At 38.3% G+C, this 18,494-nt stretch overlaps 1 protein-coding gene across 8 annotated transcripts in view; it reads right to left on the bottom strand.

Moving 5' to 3' along the window:
* Positions 1-18,494, bottom strand: part of IL15 (interleukin 15) — a 172,925-nt gene that overhangs the window by 87,253 nt on the left and 67,178 nt on the right. For 2 of the 8 annotated variants that reach the window (XM_072621123.1, XM_072621119.1), the window contains exon 3: positions 8,394-8,448. The exons of the other annotated variants lie outside the window; for them this stretch is intronic. The gene's annotated coding sequence lies outside the window, so the exon portion shown is untranslated. The remainder of the gene's footprint in view (positions 1-8,393; positions 8,449-18,494) is intronic. 8 annotated transcript variants of the gene reach the window in all.

The raw sequence follows: 18,494 nt of genomic DNA, 5'->3' as shown, positions 1-18,494 counted from the left end.
TATGTCATATAACTTTGTGTTAAGGAAGGAGAGGAAATCAGGCAGATTCTGAAATACAAACTAGATTTGGGGAGAAAAAATTCCAAAGGGTTTGAGAAAAGGATGGGTAGAATCCCCTGGTCAAAATTCCACAGGGAAGACCAGCCCAGTGAGGATGGGAAGTTCCTAAGAAGGAAATTCTGAAGACAAACAGAAATAATCCTGAGGAAAAAGAGAAAAACTTTGTCTAAACAGACTATGTGGATGCCAAAGTAACTTCTTAGTCATCACATTTTTTAAAAGATGTAGAGAAAATGAAAGCAAGGGAAAATTATGGAAAATGGTAAAAATCATGTTAGGCACGCTAAAATTCAAAGTGCATTGTCTGGCAAGAAATGTTAAGGACAGCAAAATGGATTTAGTCGTCAGAGCTCTACTGGAAGAAAATTGAGGTTTCAGAGAGAGAGGTAGGATAACTGGTCTGGTTAGAAGAGACAAAGAAAAAAGAAGATGGAGAAAAAGCAAAATATTCCACTCTTATTTGGATTCTTTTTTTTTCTGTCAAGGAGAATGCTCTTTGGGCAGCAGAGGATACAACAAAAATAGCTAATGGAGAATTGAAATCTCATCTATGTAGAGGAACAGTAAAAATGTGACTAGCTCTCTTTGATGAGTTCAGTTCATCAAGTTCAGGTAAACCAGATCCTTCCTTAACAAATTGTTGAATGTGACTGCTTAGCTATTATCAGTATCTCAAAGATTATGGCAAAACAAGAGTGAGAGTGAGAGTAAGAATGAAAAAAAGAATGAGGGATAGAGGGATAGAAGAAGAGAGGGAGAGGGAGGGAGAGAAAGAAAGAGGAAGGGAGGGAGGGAAAGAGACAGAGACCTGGGAACAAGAGAATGGTCATTACAATCTCCTTTTTGTTTCTTTTTCCCCCAACAAAACCAAGTTAAGATTTATTTCAGCTGAGATATGTCTGTTTGGGCTGTATACATCCAATTTTCCCCAGTTACATGTAAAAAAATTACATTTTTTTCTAAAACATTGTTTCTCCCTCTCTCCTTCTCTCCAAGGCAAGAAATCTGAGATAGACTATGCATGTGCAGTCACATAAAACCTATTTCTATACTGGTCATGTTGTGAAAGAAAATAGACCAAAAAAAACCACACAAAAAATAAAGTTTTTAAAAGTATGTTTCAATTTGCAGTCAGACTCCATCAGTTCTTTCTCTGGAGGTAAATAGCATTTGTCATCATAAGGCCTTCAGAACTGTCTTGGATCACTGATTGGATTGGATTGCTGAGAATAACTAAATCCTTCATAGTTCATCATCATATAGTATTGCAACATTCTCCTGGTTCTGCTTACTCAGTTCACTTGTATAAATTCATGTAAATCTTTGCAGATTTTTCTGAGATCATCCTGCTCCTCATGTCTTATAACACAATAGTATTTCATCGCAGTCATATACCACTTTTTCAGTTGATGGTTATCCTCTCAATGTCCAGTTCTTTGACATCACAAAATGAGCTTCTATAAATATTTTTGAACATGTAGGTCCATACTGTTAATGTATTTTTTACATAATGGGAAGATTTTCCCCATCCATTAATAGGTCCATGTAACCTGCTTGAGTCACATGGAAGCCTAAGTTACATGAGTCTGTGGTGGAAGAAGCTTGCCTAATGGGTGGAGCAGGAACAGAGCTGAGAGGAAGTTGGTCACTGCAGTTAGAGTTGAGAGACAGAGAAGAAGAAACAGGCAGCGAGCTGTGAGTGTTTGTTTGTGAGAAGGCCCTCGCAGGGGAACACTTGGGGATGGTGGTGCCCCCTATATTGTTATTGTGTATAGATTTCTTTGCTGTTATGATGGATTTGGTTTTCTGGTGTCGGAATTTAGCTTTCTGGTGTTTAAATACATGTTTTGGTTCTGTCTTCCATGTGGAAAGTCTGTTATATTTTGCAATTCAGAATTATGCCAGTATATTCATAGCTGCCATAGGTTCTGTGAATATATCATTGGCACTACAAGGGCCTTTCCCCCACCCTTTTAAAAATCTCTTTGGGATACAGACATACTAAAATGGTATTGCTGAGTCAAAGGGTATACACAATTTTATAGCCCTTTGAGCATAATTCCAAAATGTTCTCCAGAATAGCTAGATCAGTTCACAACTTCACCTCTACCAACAGTGCATTAGTGTCCCATTTTTTCCATATCCCCTCCAAAATTGGTTATTTTGCTTTTCTGTCATATTAGCCCATCAGATATATGAAGTGGCATCTCAGAATTGTTTCAATTTGTATTTCTCTAGTCAGTACTAATTTTGAGCATTTTTGAATGAGGTAGCTTTGATTGCATGATTTGAAAATCGGCTAGTCATATCCTCTTACTATTTTTCAGTTATGGAGTGACTTGTATTCTTACAAATTTGACTCAGACAGATTTCTATATCCAACTAAGTGAACATATTATTCCCTTTTTGAGCCAATTCACTTTACAGTAAGGTTCAAGCATTGCCTATTACCCCTCTCATTTTTCCCTCCATTGTAAAAGCTCTTCATTTTGCATGCCTCTTTTGTGTAAGAAAACTTCCTCAATTCTACCTCTCCCTTCCCCTGTCTTCCAGTGTGTCCCTCTTTCTCACCCTTTAATTTTATTTTATTTTTTCATATCATTCCATTATAGTCAACTCACTATATGCCCTCTGTTTGTGTATACTACTACTAACTGCATTAATATTAAGAAAATTCTTAGGAATTACAAGCATCATCTTCCCATTCAGGAATATAAACAGTTTATTGAATTTCTTATGATTTCTCTTTACTGTTTACCTTTAGATGCCTCTCTTGAGTTTTGTATTTGAAAGTCGAATTTCTGATTCAGTTCTAGTCTTTCCATCAAGAATGCTTTAAAGTCCTCTGTTTCATTAAATGTCCACTTTTTCTCCTGAAGGATTATGCTCAGTTTTGCTGGATAGACAATTCTTGGTTGTAATTCTAGCTCCTTTGCCCTCTGGAATATCATATTCCAAGCCCTCTTCCCTATAATAAGGAAGCTGCTAGATCTTGTGTGATACTGATTATGGCTCCAAGATATTTGAATTGTTTCTTTATGGCTGCTTATAATATTTTCTCCTTGATCTGGGAGTTCTGGAATTTGCCTAAAATATTCCTGGGAGTTTTCATTTTAGGACTTCTTTTAGGCGGTGATTTTTCATTTCTTTTCAGGATACTCTTTCCTTTTCTATTTTACCTTCTGGTTCTAGAATATCAGGGTGGTATTCTTTGCTAATTTTCTGGAAAGACAATGTCTAGGCTTTTATTTTTTATCAAGGCTCTCAGACAGTCCAATAATTCTTAAATTACTTCTTCTATCTCTATTTTCCAGGTCTTTTTTAATGAGATATTTTACATTTTCTTCTATTTTTCCATTCTTTTGATTTTGTTTCTTAATGTCTCATGCAATCATTAGTTTCCACTTAGTCAATCTAATGTTTAAGTAAATATTTTCTTTAGTGAGCTTTTGAACCTCCTTATCCATTTGGTCAATTCTAATTTTTTTTCTGCAATGAATTTTTGGGCTTCTTTTACCATTTTTCCTCATCTGTTATTTTTAAAGTATTATTTTCTTCAGTATTTTTTGTGCCTGCTTTACCCAACTATCGACTCTTTTTTTCATGATTTTCTTATGTTACTTTCATTTCTTTTCTCAATTTTCCTCTACCTCTCTTATTTGAGTTTTAAAAATCCTGTTTGAGTATTCCAGGAGCCAAGATGGTAGAATAAGCAGGAAATCTCTGTAACTCTCCCATACTCACTTCCAAACAACCATAAAATAGAGCCATAAGACATATCCTAGAACAAGAATCAGTAAAAAGATGGAGTGAAAGAGTCTTTGAGTCCAGGAAACTTGGAGGAGGGGCAAGAAAGGTCCATCTCACTCAGGTAGTGGGAGAGTGCACTTCAGGACAGGAGAGGTAACCCAGCAAGCTAGCCTCACCCCAGCCAATGAATGGGAGATCCTGAGCCATAGTGTCGTGGAGCATCAAAAGTCAACACCAGTACACTCCACGTGCCTTAGCATAGCCAAGAGAACCAGCAAACTCAGCTTTTAGAACCACCATATGCTTAAGTATAGCCCCTAGCAGGCAGGTATCCTCAGGCAGTGAGGTGTCCACTTGCTGTAACACAGCTCCAGGCAGAGAAAAATGCTCCAGCACAGCCCCTGGCAGGCAGATGTCCTCCTGAAATTGGACCTCCACATGCTTCTGCATGTCCCTGGGCAAAGAGGTAGATGCCAACTGTATTAGGTTGGAGACTAAGCAAATAGGCAGCCAAACAGTTAGCCATGCTGCAGTGTTGCCCTGAGCAAACAGGCAGCCGCCAGAGTATAGGCCTACGTAAATGCAGAAACACCCCTGGGCCTGAGTACATGCCAGATACTGCCAGTATAAGCCCAGGTCAGCACCACGCCCATATGGTCTTCAGCAGCACCACTCACTCCCTACTCTACTGCTCCCTAAACCCTAGCAGGGCACCAAGAGCAAGGGTTCCCCATGGACCTCAGGGTAACATCAGGGCAGCAACCAGGTAAAGAGCCAGGGCCTGCCACCCATTGAAAAAAAAGCCTGAGACAGTGACCTTTCCATTCTTGGAGCAGAGCTCAAATTTGAAAGAAAAGAAAAAGTTTTCCTCCACACAACCACCAAAAAAAGGAAAAAAAGTTGAGCAAAAAACAATTTAAAAGACTGAACATAGAAAGCTATTATGGTGACAGGAAAGACTAAGACACAAACTCAGAAGAGGACAACAATATTAAAACCCCTATAGGGAAAATCCCAAAGGAAAATGAAAAGTGGTATCAAGTCCAGAAAGAACTCATGGTGGGAATAATCTTATAAGAGAAGTAGAAGAAAAACTGGGAAAACATAATGAGAATGAGACAATTATGAGAAAAGAGTCAGCAGTCTGGAAAATGCTTAAAAAGTAGAAATGACCAAATGGAAAAGAAAATTAAATAACCCACTGAAGAAAACAACTTCTTAAAAAATACAGTTGGCCAAATGGATAAAAAAGTACAAAAGCTCACTGAGGAAAATAATACCTTAAAAGTTAGAATTGGGCAAGTTGAAGCTGGTGACTCTATGAGACATCAAAGATCAATTCAATTCAAAAAGAAGAAAATGTAAAGTACCTCATCGGAAAAACAACTAATCTGGAAAATACATCCAGGAGAGACAATATCAATATTACTGGACTATCTTCCCTGTCACCAGAGTAACTTTCCATGGTCAGATTATTTTTTGTTGTTTGCTCATTTTTCTATCCTATTTCTTGACTTTTAAGTTGATGTCAGAGTTGAGCTCTGTTCCCACAGTATAGGGGGCACTGTCCCAAATCTCAGTTTTTGTGGTTTTTTTGTGATGTTTTCAGAGCTAGTTCTGGTGATCTGTAGTTTTTGTTTCTTCCATGGTGGTATTATCTAAGGACAGTTCTGGTCGCTGCTCCTATGTTCTGGTCTGTGAGCAACCACAAGCACCCTTTTCCACCCTGGAACTGTGATAATGACCCCATCCCCCTATGGCATCACACTTTAGTGTGCTAGTGCTCCTCCTCACCTTGGGGCTGTGACCTAGAACTTGCATTGCATGTGGAAAATGTGACAGAGTCCTATACCCAGTGCCAACAAAGAGTCCCTTGTAATCTCTTTCTGACCCATTGTCTGACCCCTTTATCATTTGTGGGCTGAGAGCTCCCCAAGCTTCTACTGCTGATTCAGTCACACCTAAGGCCTGCTTCTGACTTGCCAGGGTATGGCCTGCACTGGACTCTACTCAGCTCTCAGTGTGTTAGACCTGTCCTGCCAATCCTCCAAGTTGTCTTGGGCTAAAAAATATTTCCTTATTCCATACCACTGTTGACCCTGCCATTCCACAATTCATTGTGAACTGCCACTTTAAAGTTGTTTGGATGGGAATTTGGGGGATCTTAGGGGAATCCCTACCTTTACTCTGCCATTTTGGTTTCACTCCTAATTTTGAATAAAGAAAAGAATATAGTATCTGTACAATATAGGCCAGTGAGCAAGCCATTTATTCCTGCCAAAATTGCAAAACATATTATAAAAAGAGTTAGTGAACATACAGAAAATAAATTGATGAGCATAAAAATCCAGCATGGTTGGCAATGGCCAGTTAAATAGGAAGATCTTTCCCATTCATTAACAGACTCATGTGACCTACCTGGGTCACATGGAAACCTGAGTCACATGAATCTGAATCATATGGAGCCTGTGGTAGGAGAATTTTGCTGAATAGGTGAAACAGAAAGAGGCAGAGCTAGAACAGAGCTGAAAGGAAATTTGGTCATTAGTCTAGTCAGAGCTAGGAAGGATGCAGGTGGCTGACCAGCATGAGGGAAAGGTTGTTTGTGATTTTGTTTAAGGGAGCCTGCTTGTGGTTTAATGGAACTAGTTTGTGGGAAGCCTAGCAGGGGAAAGGCTTGAGGCTGGTGGTGTTCTCCTCATTGTTACTATGTATAGATTTCTGTTACTATGATGGATTACATCTGGTGTCTTTCTGGTGTCTGAATAAATGTTTTGGTTCTTCCTTCTATGTGGAGAGTTTGTGGTATTTCACAATTCAGAATTGCATTGGGATATTCATGGCCACTGTAGGCACTGTGAATATCATATTGCCACTACATGGCTTCATCAAGAACATCTCATGAGAGATTAACCTTGTATCTTTTTTTGTGAAAGAAATGCTAGCCTATTAAATCAAAAGAATGTTTTTGATATAGGGACTTACTAAAATGCAAACAAAGCATTTGACAAAAGGTATTGTGTAGTCCTTGTGAACAAGACAAACAAACTGTTAGAAGACAGTTAAGTGGATGGGGTAATTGATTAACAGCTTAATGTCAACTTGGAGAGAGGTCTTAGGGAAATGCACCAGTCAGCTATCTGTCCTCGACTTTGTATTATTTAAATTTTTTTTTAGTAATGACATGCTTATTAAATCTGTAGATAACACAAAGGTAGAAGAAGTAGGTCTACAAAAAGAATGGTAGAGTAAGGAGCTAAAATATTGCACACTCGTGATAAGATGAAATTGAAGAAAAATAAATGTAAAGTTTTCAATTGGGTTTAAAATCAGTTGGACAAATAAAGATGAGGGAGGCATAGAGGCAGCAATTTACCTTAAAACACTGCAGTCTTCAATGAAGTACAAGCTCAATGTAATTCAGTAGTGTGATAACGTTAGACTTATGTGACACAGAAGGTCCAGAACAAGGGAAGTTACATTTAGCCCAGTTACATTTAGTCCTTCTCCAAACCTACGGCGTGGGGTGGGAAGGAGCTCAGTTATAGTTTGGAAATTCCATGGACAAGATAAAGAATATTCAAAAGGCGTCTTGATGATGAGTAGCCTCAAAATCAAGTCACATGAGAATTCCTTAATTAGGGAATGTTTAATCTGCAGAAGAAAAGACCGACGGACGATATGATCGCTGCCTTCAGGAATCTAAAGAACAATTTAGCATAGTGGTTTTCAAAGGGTTCCAGACTCATTCAGGGGTCTGCAAGATCAAAAAAGGTTTTCATAATAATACTAAGATGTTTTTTATTTCGAGCATGGTAAATCTCCATAAATATCACTTGCATAAACAAAAGTTCTTTGACCGGTCCTCAGTCATTTTTAAGAGTGTAAAAAAAAAGTCCTGAGACCAAAAAGTTTGAAAACCATTGAAAAGAAGGATCATGCTTATTCTGCTTGATCCCAGTGGGCAGAACCAAGAATAATGGGTGGAAATTACAAGAAATGTATCTATTCAAAAGCAGAATGGACTGCCTTTCACAGCAGCAGGTCCCCCATTCGCCAACACATATACATACACACACACAATACACAAACACACCATGAGTCCACTAGCAATGTCCACAGGACCTCTCATTTGGGATGCTGTCTAGTGGGTTACTATTCAGAGGTGGCTTTAACCAAATGGTCTAAATTCCCTTCTAACTTGTAAGACTTAAAGTGTTAAGGAAATATGAGTGGTGATTGAGTTAATAGAGAAGAGGCAAACATAAAATACAAGGGGCAGAAAGTAGTGGATAGGTCTGTGTTATGTATGTTTGTCTTATTTGTCAAGTTCTACAACTATCCCGACTTTACTTTGTTCATTACTGTGTTTCAGCAAGGGACATCTCATTGTTCCTGACTTGTAAAAAGTTATCCATTTTACCCACCCTCTGACTCGATCCAGTGCCACCAATAAATTTTTCTTTTGTTAAAATTATAGTGACAGCTCTGCTCTGTCCTGGTGGGACCACCACTGATATACTGGCAGTATGGTGTATTTTGAGTTGGAGGACCTACTCTTCAATTCTGGATCTGCTACTTACTATCTGCATTCCTTTGGGTAAGTCACTTAACATCTGCAGGCTTCAGCTTCCTTCTCTGTAAAATGAAGAGAGTGAGATAGGTAATGTCTAACCTTCAGTTACTAAATTTATAATTTCCATTTCTTCAAAAAAAAATAAAAACCTGAAATAACATTTCTGGAAAACCTGTGGTACAGCTGCTTTCTCCTTTAAACATTTGTAACAAAAGCCATACCAGTCACATATCATGTAGTTGCACGAATCTTAAAGGCTATTGAGTCCAAACCTGTATTTGCTGTATTTGAGTACAGCAAGAGAACTGAGAGTATGTGACTTTCCCAGTGTCTCACTGGTGTTAAAAGGAAGAGCTGGGATTTGAACCTAGGTTATCTGACTTCCAATCTTTCCACTGTACCATACAGCTACCATGTGTAGATGTTGAAAACGCAAATACTTGTTTGAATTCTCTTGATATTTCTCAAATATGATCCTTAAAAATACCATCTTTCATCCTAAAAATCAGCCGTTCATTACAAAACAATTTTCCAGCACTGCCAGGATGGATAATTGTTTGACTATTAAAGTGTAGATGGTGATTTATAACCCTCATAATGGCAACAATCTCCAAACGATCACTCTGAGCTGCCACAGAAGACATACCTCGTCTGTTGCTGAATGAAATACTGTACAACAATTTGCAATGATGCACATATCTTATTACCTGCTGGTAATAACCTATCAGTGAGGACGACAGTTTAATTATACTGCACATCTCCTGCTGGCAAACAACTGAATTCCAAACCTTTCTGCTGCTTTCTAACAATCCCTCATAGAGACACAGGAGCCCAAGTTACCATCCCTACCCTCAGATTTTGCACTTAGGATTACATTATGAAAGAGAGATTTCTTTTAAAGGCAACAGCTGAATCTCTGTTAAATACAGAAGCACTTCTAATGGGAGAGTTCCTCATTGCCATGCCTTCAAATATTTTTCCTCAAAGTTAATGGCCCTTCTGTATACGTACACAACTATATTGCTCTACATTACTTAGGCATAATTATTATACTCTAAGTATATCGATTATATATAATCATTTATTATGCATAATTATTTATAGCTATAATTACATAAATATATTCTATAATACACATGCATACATATAAATGTGCTATATTTTTTATTTTATACATATAAATGTTTACACATATACACATTTTTATTTATATTATGTGATGACTTTCCAGGAGGGGAAAGAGAAACAATAATTAAAGTTATAGTAAGATATCGATAAAATGTGTGTTGTGTTATGTTATGTTGTATTATGTTTTTATTTGTATATGTGGAGGTGGCAGGAAAGCTAGGTGTCACAGTAGATAGAGTACACAGCCTTGAATCAGGAAGACTCATCTTCCTAAGTTCAAATCCAACCTCAGACACTCAGTAGCTGAGTGACTCTGCGCAAGTAACCTAATCCTGTTTTCCTCAGTTTCCTCATCTATAAAATGAGCTGGAGAAGGAAATGGCAAACCACTCCATAATCTTTGCCAAGTAAACCCAAAACAGGGTCACAAAGAGTTGGACATGACTGAAAATGCCTGAACAATAACAAATGCTGAGGTGAGGAGCTAAGGTTGTAGAATGTCATATATAACATCAAACACAGCTGATGTATTGATTGATTTAGCTGAATTTTTCCCCGTTTGTTTTTTATTCTTTGTCCCAAGGGAAGACTTGTTGGGTAGGGGTAGGGATAGGAAATGATCAATTCAACCCTACTTCATTGGATTGACCATTTTTAGCCCCAAAGAAAGACACATTTTTTCATCCTCTCCCCAGAGATGTGAGGTACATGGAATGTGGCAGATAGTACCAACCTCCATCACTATGTCAGCTGCTTCTACTTACTACTTTTATAACAAGGGAGGGATACGTTGGAGGGGAAGGGAGGGGGATAGACATAAGAGGAAATAACTCTGGTGTGAAAACAAAGGACATGAATAAAACTTTTAAAATGTATTCCTTCATAATAAATCTTGGTCAGGTAATATCTGACCTCTTGTGGTTTTGTATCAGCCTGCAGCTTTTCTGCTACATTGACTTTGACCCACTGCAACCAGAAATGGCCAAAGCTGCTTCTGCTTCTCACCCAGTAGCACCACGAAAATACTGCTTCCTGTAAACTTTTTGGAGAAAGAAACTAATAAGCTGACTAGCTCCAGATAATATGAACACTTCTGTGATGTGATGTGATGTGTTTGTGTGTGTGTGTCTGTGTCCGTGTGTGTGTGTGCTTAAAACTTGATTTAGGAAACTTTTGCTTCCTTAACCCACAATCATTGGTTTATTTCAAAGAACATCCTGAAGGCACTGGCCTTCCTTGGCCTCTCTCCCTCTTGAAGTGACTCTGCTTTATAGGATTTCAAGCTAGAGAGGACCTTAGAATCATTTGTTCAAAATTTCTTGTTTTACAGATGAGCCAACCAAGACCCAGGAGGCAAAACTACTTGAGCTGGGTCACAGAGGCAGTTTAGTAACAATGCCAAGAACCAAACTGCAGGTCCCTGATTCTCATTCCAGCACCTTCTCACTGTGTCACACTGCTCCCTCTTAATAGATGAGATAATATACACACATACAAGCATGAATATAGTAGTGTGGACTTTGGTCCATGGGATTTTCTTGGCAAAGATCCTAGAGTGGTTTGCTGTTTCTTCTTCCAGCTCATTTTATAGATGAGAAAACTAAGGTAAATAGGGGTTAAGTGACTGGCCCAGTATCATAGTGCTAGTAAGTGCTGAGGCTAGGTTTGAACACAGGATTTGAGGTCACACAGCAAGTAAATATCTGACACTAGATTTGAACTCCAAGTCTGATGTTCTATCCACTGTACCACCCAGCTGCCCTGTATATATTTCACACACATACACATGTATGTATGTATGTATGTATACAGGCACATTCCTATTTGTTATATACAATGACTCTGGGGGGGATGGGAAGGAATACTGAGGGAAATTAAAGTTATGTTAAAACAAATAATGTTAACAAAATGTATGACACTAAAAATAACATCCATAAAATATGGGATATATTTACTTCTCTGTGTACACATTGTTTCCCCAATCATTCTTTCATTCCCAGTGGAATGGCAGCTCGTTAAAGACAGGTTTCATTTTGCCTTTGTACACTTAGTACAGTACCTAGCACATAACAGGAATTTAATACACATAGATTTGGAGGAAGAGGACCAAAGTTCAAACATATGTTCCCTTATTCATTCATTCATTTATTTCCCAGGGTGATTCGATCAAAAGACATTTTTAAGTATGTACAGCATCGCACTATGCCTTAGGGCTATAAGTGACAAAAAAGGTGCTACCTTCAAGATTTTATTCTACTTGGTGAGGGGTGGGAAGATACAAGATTTAGTAAAGCTCTGACCCTAGCCAAGTCATTCCCTGTTCTGAGACTCAGGAGATTCGTCTATAGAATGAAGGAACTAGACAACTAAATGATGCCTAGCATCCCCCCTTCCCCTAAATCCTATCACCATACACACCACTTAACAAGGGGAGATTCAGGTGCCATGCACTTTGGAGGCTATCTTGCTGTGTAGCTGGGATGCCAACACATTAGCAGGCTGTGCCAATTATAGGAAAATAGAGTGTGCCAGTGTGCATCTAAAAACAATTATAAGTAACAGAGGTTGCAGAACCTCTGTGTCATTACTATATTTGACAACATTCAAACAAAGTATAAGAAAACTATTATGAAGATAGATTGAGACATGATTTGGAAATGGAGAAACAGAGGTGGTCAATAAGCATTTAGTAAATCCCACTATGTGCCAGGCATTGTGATAAGTGTTTGGGTATGCAGTATTGAAAAAAAAAGTGGAATTCTGAATTAAAATATGAAAAAAAATATATAATTCTGTGATTCGCAAGTCTCAGTCTAGGGTTGATCAAAGTCAGAAAAGAGAAAGAATTAAAAGAAATAGAGATAGTGACAGACAAATAGAGATAGATACTAACTGTAAGATTTGAGACTCAAAAAGGCCATGAAAAGGATATAAATGCACTTTTAAATGTATTAAAAATTAATTCAATTCAGTTTTGACTCGCCAACAGTTAGAATGTTAGAACTAGTGACTTTTCACCCAAACAGGATGAAATACTAACCTTTGTCTGATATCAGAATCTCCAGCATGAGTCAAAAGGAAAGTCCAAGATTTAGGAAAGTATTGATGAAAGTTTATGGAATTTTAGATTTCTATGACTCTGGGTGCAGGTTAACCAAGCTAAAACTAGGACCTGAGCTCTGACACAAGGGAAACTTCATTTCCTCTATGGGAATTTGGCTTTTCCCTTATGTTCTTACAGGAGGACAACTGTCGCTATATGACACTAGTTATTTGACACAATAAGAGAGGAGACCACCACATGTTGGGTTCCATTAGCTCACAAATGACTATATTATGGAAGCTACAGATTCAGTAAGAGAAAATGAACCAAACGGATAAATGATTTCAGAGATTCTAAAATTCCCAGGTTGGGAAGTACATAGAAAGCTAAAAATCACAGCTTGGCCTGAGGAGATCTATAGAGTAGTTGCTATCTCAAGTTCAGAAGAAGCAATAATTGGAATTGATATATTGAGTAAAAACTTTGCCCTATGGCAGAACCCAAAAATTAATGTTCAATTATTGATGAGAAAAGTTTTATGGGATCCAATAGACTTGGCTTCCCCAAAGCAAGCTATAAATACGCCTTAGTATAGAATCAAAGAAGAAGATTAGGAAATTTCCCACAATATAGTGAAAGGTGTGAAACAGAAAAAGTAAGGCATAATTAGGAAAATGATTAGCCCTTAAAATTCTATGGTTTGGCCACTGTAAAAGGCCAGAGGATAATGGAGATTTACAGTGAACTATAGGAAACTTAATGCCAAGACTGAACTCATAAAAGGAACTCTTCCTAATAGTTAGGAAATGATTAATTAAAGGACACAACGCACCTTAGTTTTTCGCTTACTGATTTAAGTGATTTTAAGTTCTTTGTGGCTAAAGAAGTCAGGAAAAATTTGCCTTCACATGGCAGAAAGTAAAATACACTTCCTGCAGTTTGCCACAAAGATTTTTTAATAGCCCAGTTTTATGTGATAATTTATGTAGACAAGATCTAAATGAAATTGACAAAGGTACTTGCTTCATACACTATTACACAGACCTTGCTTCATTATTATTCCTTTCTTGGATGCCCCATAGCAATTAGGGGATAAAATCTTCAGCCTTTACTGAAACTCAACAGAACCTTACCAAAACACATGAATGATTGCTTAGACATGACCAAGAGGTTATGTGGGCAATTAAAGGTTTAGGCTAGAGACAGAGATGGGGACCCTGTTGCCTCAAGGTCATATGTGGCCCTCTAGGTCCTTGAGGTCCTCAAATGCAGCCAGAATTTGTTCTGTGAAGTTTGGATTTAGTCAAAGGGCCACATTTGTGGACCTAGAGGGCCACGTGTAACCTCTAGGCTTCAGGTTCCCCACAGACTTTGCAAAACAAAAGAAAAAATACAAGTGATGCGATCATTAGTACTAGCCCAAGAATTGAAGGTCATCAGAGCAACTGGGAGACTAAAATCCATGCAACATCTTGTACATTGGTGCCATTCTTGGCCTAGAGAAGACTTGGTGTAAAAGACTACAGGATAATTGGAAAAATCCTAACCGGAGATTTCCATGGTCCATCAAAGACTTAAAGGTATTTTAATACTTAATGTGATATCAATACTTATCTGTACTATTTGTCTTTATTCTAAGGGATGTAAGTAAGCACTTCATGCTTGGATGGACATTCTGTTAGATGGTCATTTTAGTGACTATTGTGATCTCATAGACCTTCTCACAGGACTTCAGAAGTGGTCAGCAACCAGAAGGTGATGGAATATAGTCTGAATAAGCATTTTAACAGAAAGAGCAACTCCATTTTGTTTTAATTTCCCTTTTTTTTTTTTTTTTTTTTTACTAAGCATTTGTTATATAGTTTTTCTGGGATAAGATAAGCATTTGTGTAAAATCTGGCAACAATATATGTCCCCCAAATTTGGTAAATACCCATCATATAGTATGCATGACTCATAACGGTAGATAATTAACAAAGACTTGCTAATGATGGTAACTTTCCTTAATATTTTTCTTTCATCATAAACTTAGGTAATTAATCACCAATGAGAATTTAGATGTAATTTGTAATTTCCCTTAGCTAGAACCATAAAACTCCCTGGAAGCTCTAGGTATCAGCCTCCTCCTGGGTCATGACTATGAGAGACTCCTGGAAATAATGATCATCCTGTGTTGACAGCAATTCTAATCGATAGTTGTGTGTTCATCCTTTGTTTTCAAAGAGGACCATGACATCAGTGAAATGATGATATGTTTTGCACTGGACTTTGTTTTGAGTGAGGGAGGACTGTGCAAGATCACTAGCCTCATTTTCTCTTCCTGAGTCATCTGGATCCAGAGACCATATATTCATCAGGATGACAGGAGATGGCCCAAGATGCAATGGGAGACCTTGACCTTTTAGGCTAAGGGCTTTTCAGGTATTCAAAGTGATGTAATATTCAGTGAATAGGTCTCTTTAAAGGTAGTCAGGGGAATGCCCCCTTTAATAGAAAAAAAAAATAGATGAATCACTTTGGGAGGGAGCCTCAGAGTTGTTTTGAAGAGAAACTGTTACTTTTGACATTCACTGTAAGCCAGGTGGGTCCAAAAGCAGCCATTGAGTGGAGGTTGGGGAGGAAACCTTCTCTGTTCAGTTTGTGGACTTCAGAGTGCATGGTATCCAAGGCTTTAGGGGGGACAAGAAAGAGGGAAGGGAAAAGGGAAGGGAAGGGAAGGGAAGGGAAGGGAAGGGAAGGGAAGGGAAGGGAAGGGAAGGGAAGGGAAGGGAAGGGAAGGGAAGGGAAGGGAAGGGAAAGGAAGGGAAGGGAAAGGAAGGGAAAAGGAATCTTCTCAGAACACCATCTCAGAGGAAGATACATAGCCACCTACTGGGCAGAAAGGGAGTCTTGTAATAAGCGCCAGAATGAAATATGCTTACCAAGACCTTTAGGTTAGTGGTTTGCCCTTAAAGAGTCTGATGTTTATATCATTGAAGAGTCAATAAAGTTTGATCGTACGGACGGATGAGTATGTCCTATTACTGTACTGTCAGCCCTAATGAGCATAAGTAATGGTAAATAAGCTTTACACAGGCACTGCATGTTGCACCATACTTGACAATTTTCAGGAAAAAAAAAACTAAATGCTTTAAGCTTCTTATTCTAACATGAAAGCAATTATTTTAGGCATGTCTCCTTGAATGCCTTTATCCTACAAGGGGAAGGAGAAAGAGAAGTGAATAATAATTTATATGGTGCCTCTATGTACTAGGCACTGTTAAGGACTTTTATAAACATTATCTCATTTGATCCTCACAGGGACCCTGTGAAGTGGTTGCTATTATCCTCATTGTTTACAGAAGAAACTGAGTTAAACGTTAAGGTCAGGTAGTAAATGACTGTGTCTGCATTTGAATTTAGGTCTTCCTGACTCCAGGCCCAGTGCTTTCTATACTGTGCCACAAACTGCCACCATATTCAGTACATACATATTTGCATTGAATGTAAATGCATGGTAATCCTCCTTTTCTCCTTTTTTTCTAGACCATACCTTCATACTAAGTTTTAACCAGAGGAACTTTTAACATTGGATTTTTCCAATTCATGGCAGTTTATCTTTACATCCCAATCCATGGTGTAAAGTCAAGAATTTATTTACCTTCAATTACAATGGGGCATCTAATTACATAAGGATCCATTGAACAAATGGGGAATGTTTAGCCTGGAAAAGAGAAAACTTTCAAGGGGAAATGAAGGCTGCCTTCAAGTATTTGTGGGAACTGCAAATTTTTGTCTTTTATCTTAGAATCCCCAGCTCTGAACACAATGTTTGTCATGGAGTACATGATTAATAAATGATTGTTGAGTGATGTAATGTGGAACAGGCATCATATTTATTTTACTTGGTACCAGAAAGCAAAACTAAGAGAAATTCATATAAGGGCAAAGATGGGCAAATTTTGGTTTCATGGATGGAAAAATTTCCTAGTGATTCACAATAACCCCAAATGGATTAGTTGCCTTGAAAAACTGGGGGTAGAGAATGGATTCTCCTTCAAAAAATTCTTCAAGCAAAAGAATGGACACTTGGTGATGGTTTTGTAGAATCTTTAGTTATGTGTTGGACTAAGATGGTCTCAGAAGAACCTTGAAATCTTCACATCTTAATTACAACTCATATTTCTACACCTGATTTCAAAAACACAATTTCATAAATATAGGATGGGGAGACATGGCATAAACAGTAATTTCTGTTAAAAAAAAAAGATGGGGGGGCAGTGTGTTCCATGATCTGTTTGGTCAATATGAGTAACAATGTAATATCGAAACTAAAAAGAACTCACATTATCCTAGCTCAGTCAGTCAACAAACATTTAATAATCTACCTACTATGTGACAGGCACTAGGCTAAGTGATGAGGATACAAAGAAATAATGGTTGTGCTGCACTGTACCCTGGTCAAGTGACAACTGGATTACTATGAGGCAGCTAGCATCTATATAATATGGTGTTTAGATCACCAGACTTGTAGGAAGATGGGAGCTCAAATCCTACCATTGACACTGTGTTCTCTAGGATACCTCTTTCACAATTAACCAACTTGTTTTTATCTTAAGCCCTTTGCTTTCTCACTGCCTCTACCTTCTGATTCTCACTGAGTTCTGGGCTTCTCCTGATGAGCACACCTCCTTGGCCACCCTTTCTATGACTTTAACTCATACCTCCTCAAATCACTGGCTATTATGGAAAAGTTAAAGTATTACTAACAGCGAAGTATTGCTATTTCCAGGCTCTACTTCTGCCGTCATCACTCAGTGACCTCTCTTCCTTTGAGGTTTCTTCAATCTACATTTATCACCTAATGAAGATTCTGGTAGTTCTTACCTACTGATGCACAAGACATCCTTCTTAGTGTCTTCAGTGAGGTCAGAGCCTGGATCACAGTCTCTCTTCTAGCCCCAACTCCTGCTCTCCTATTAGGAGATTTAAATATACATATTGATACTTCCTGAAATACCCTAACTTCCCAGTTTCTCAATCTACTCAATTCTCATGACTGAATCCCACACTCCACCTCAGCTGCACACCAAGATGCTAATACTCTTGATTTTGGCACCACCCACAAATAATCCATTCCAAAGTTCTTAAAATCCAAAATTCCTTTATCAGATCACAATCCTTTATAATTTTATCTTTCCCTCTGTATTATGACCCTATGTCCTGTACTTCCTCTTCACTTCTAGTCTCTTAATCTTTCAAGTCTTTCCCAGGCCATCATTCCTATGTTTGCTACAATCTCTGTCTCAACCTCTTGGGAAGCTATTTCAGCTCTATACCATCCCCATAATCTAGTCCCTTGTTTTCTTGTCCTATTATGCTGCAAATCTTGGATTACTTCCGTCATTTATATAGCTTTTGCTCCCATTCCCCTGCCATTGCAGAAGAGCTGGAGAAAATCACTAAATCATGGTCCACCATAAATGTGTTACATAATCCCAACAGGGTCTTAATTAAAGCAAGGTAATTGGTTCACTGCCCCATTATCCATGGTGGCTACTTAAAATCTTTCTTCAGGATCCCTATAGCACACCCCCCTACCTTCTCAGCTGATGACCTTCACCTTATGTTTTCACTGAAAAATATGCAGTGATTTGATGAGAACTCCCTCTTCTCTCTTCTGCCTAATGTCTTTTTCCTTATTGCCAATAAGATTAAAAGAGCCTCCTTCACTCATATCACATGAAGAGGTGGTTTTTCTTGCCAAGGCAAATCCCTCTACATGTACCCTTAGATCCTTCACCATTCCAGACTCTGCAGCAGATTCCTTCCTCTTCATCCTAACTCTCTCAACTCATCTTCATCCTCTCTCTGCTGCCTATGAACATGTCTGTCCCACCCTCAAAAAACTTTTGCTTGGATTGCCCATCCCAGCTAGTGAGTGTCCTGTCTTTCCTC

This window comes from Notamacropus eugenii, chromosome 6, assembly GCF_028372415.1.
Source record: "Notamacropus eugenii isolate mMacEug1 chromosome 6, mMacEug1.pri_v2, whole genome shotgun sequence".
NCBI lineage: Eukaryota > Metazoa > Chordata > Mammalia > Diprotodontia > Macropodidae > Notamacropus > Notamacropus eugenii.
The sequence above is the reverse complement of the archived record's forward strand: the minus strand, read 5'-3'. Positions and strand labels throughout refer to the sequence as shown.